Here is a 2,777-nt window from a genome sequence, read left to right on the forward strand (position 1 = left end):
TAATACCTGAATTTAATCCAGTTTGATGTGCCGAAAAGCAGAATAAAACAAAACATAGAAACACAATAGCAGAAAAAGACCGTATAGCCTATCTAGTCTGCCCATTCACAGAATTTGAGCAGGAAAATCCTATATCTCTGACATTTTCTATCACAAAATTCATGACTGATGCAGGTCAAGGTAGTTTTTATAGGATTATTGTTGTAGATATTTTGACTGCCAAGTCATGATTTAATTGCTTCTGGATCACACTTGCTGCTTTTTGCTGGGACTTTGTAGGCTGCCCTCAGGTTATGTCCATATCTGTACTAGATTCCAATGAAGTTTGAGCTGGTGGTGCCATACATCTGAATTAGTCTAATCACAGAAAATCTTAAAGCAAACCGAAGCAATATTATCTGATGCAAGGTTGACATACGGCATGACAAAGCAGTAAGGAAAACCCATAACATACTAAGACACAGAAAAAGAGGTATAACCAGCAGGGAAAGGAGAATAAATATACGGTTTGCTTATATGCCCCCAGGTGATAAAAATGACCTTTTCAACAAAACATATTTTCATTGTAATTTGGGGCATGGTGCAGGCCAACAGAATTGTGTATACATCTCTCTTGATACTTCAGTTTCTACTGCCATAATATTCCAGGAAATTTTACTGTCGCTCAAAATATGAAAAGAACCACAACTCTCTTTTATTAAATGGTTTTAATAAATTGCTTTAAAGAGACTCTTTCACATTTCTTCATCTTATCACTATTTATTTCATTCCCTATTTACTATTATGATTATGTACCAATGATCAAGCACAAAAACATTCATTAAAAATAAAAAAGTTCCTTCCAGAAACATGATTTAGAGTGGACCTTTTAAAAGGTTCTGCATCCAACGAAGAGCACATTCACAAGATTTCCATGAATATTTCACACAAACTGTGGATTAGCCCTGAGAACATGGTTGACATGACTAGTATCTAGTTAAGATACCCAGATTTAGCTATCCGGCTAACTTAATACGGATATTTAGCAACGCAACTGAGACACTGAATATCCCCGGCTATCTTAAAATTAGATGGATAAGTATATCCAGCCAACTTTAGGTCAGCCCTACGGCATAACCAGAGGAGCCTCATAACTTATTCAGCTAACTCTCCTCCACCTGGAAATGCTGCCCACCCACCTTTGGAATGCCCCCAACTTATTCTAGAATTTAGCCACATACAGTTTTGAATATAGGAGAGTAACCATTTAGAAGGATAACTTTTCAGTTATCCTTCTAAATGGTTTTTGAATATTGACCTCCAGTAGTTTAGTTTTATATTTTTAAGAAAAATCCTAAACAGAGGAGACCAGTACTGAGAAAGGCAGTAGAAAATAAGTTATTGGTTGTGCTGTCAGCCTTATGACTGAGGCTACTGTACTAAATTCCTGAAATGTGGTTGATGAAAATAAAGGGGAAAAATCATATAATATATCAGAGTGTTAAACTCAGCAATATTTCAATAAGGGGGTTGTCCAAGAGGGAACCTGCAAAACTGCCCAAAGTAGTAGGTATCTATTTCTGCTAGACTTTTGAGGGCAATTTTCAAAAGCCATTACTCATGTAATGGGAACCACTGACCACCAGATGGTGTGGCTCAATAATAGGACATAAGAGATGAAAGTTAATTCTAAGGCAAGGGTCCTAGACTTCAGGAAAACTAACTTTCTCAAAATGGGGGAGTACCTGAAGGAGTCGTTAACTGGAGGGGAAAATCTAGGAAAAACAGAAAGGGCAGTGGGCAAAACTAAAAGGGGATATAAGGGTAAGTAATCTTTTTGTTAGGAATGTAAATAAAGGGAAGAAGAAAAGAGACCATTATGGTTCTCTAAAGAAGTAGATGAAAGGTAAGGGAGAGAAGGTTAGCATTTATAAACTACAAGAGATCACAGAAAGAGGAAGACAGGCAACGATATCTGGAAAAATTAAGAGAAGCTGGAAAATTTGTCACAAATGCGAAAATTCAAATAGAAGAAAAAATAGCAAAAATGATAAAACAGGGGGACAAGACTTTTATTAGATATGTTAGTGATAGAAGAAAGTGCAAAAGTGGCATTGTGAGTCTCAAAGGTGTAGAGGAGGACTGTGTAGTAGAGATGTGCATTTGTTGATGACGAATTAGGCAATTTCAAAGAGATTGCCTAATTTGTCATGGTTCGGGGGCCCCGCCCCCCGAAACATATTTTCCCCGAACTCCAAGAAAAATTTGTTTTCGGGTTTGTACAGGGGGAGGGGCACATTTTATTTTTTTAAATAAAAAAAACACCCCAAGCATTAAAATTTTGTATAATTCAAACCGGGGAGGTTTGAATTATACAAAATTTTAATGCTTGGGGGGGGCCCCCACCATCGTGATCCCTCCCCAAGACTTACTAATATTCCTGGTGGTCCCACGAGGAATTTCTCCCTCTCTGCTATCGAGCTGTCTGGCCTGCCTCACTCAAAATGGTGTCGATAGCCTCTGACCTACTATGTCACAGGGGCTACCGGTGCCATTGGTCAGCCCCTGTCACATGGTACGAGCACAAGAGGGCGCCAATGGCCATGTGACAGGGGCTGACCAATGGCACCGGTAGCCCCTGTGACATAATATGGGCAAAGGCTATCGGCACCATTTTTATTACTGCCAGCCCACGGCCCGAGGGCAGGAGATCGCTCCGGGACCCCCCACTGGACCCCCAGGGAATTTTGGCCAGCTTGGGGGGCCTCCTGACCCCCCAAGACTTGCCAAAAGTCCCT

The 2,777-nt window shown here is 40.0% G+C and overlaps 1 long non-coding RNA gene across 1 annotated transcript; it reads right to left on the reverse strand.

Moving 5' to 3' along the window:
* Positions 1-688: 688 nt before the first annotated feature.
* Positions 689-2,496, reverse strand: LOC115084271. The gene is made up of 2 exons (XR_003854509.1): positions 1,725-2,496; positions 689-1,533 (listed from the first exon to the last, which is right to left on the reverse strand). It is a non-coding gene; the product is annotated as an uncharacterized LOC115084271 (long non-coding RNA).
* Between the last annotated feature and the right edge of the window lie 281 nt (positions 2,497-2,777).

The sequence above is a fragment of the Rhinatrema bivittatum genome, chromosome 2 (assembly GCF_901001135.1).
Source record: "Rhinatrema bivittatum chromosome 2, aRhiBiv1.1, whole genome shotgun sequence".
Taxonomy (NCBI): Eukaryota; Metazoa; Chordata; class Amphibia; order Gymnophiona; family Rhinatrematidae; genus Rhinatrema; species Rhinatrema bivittatum.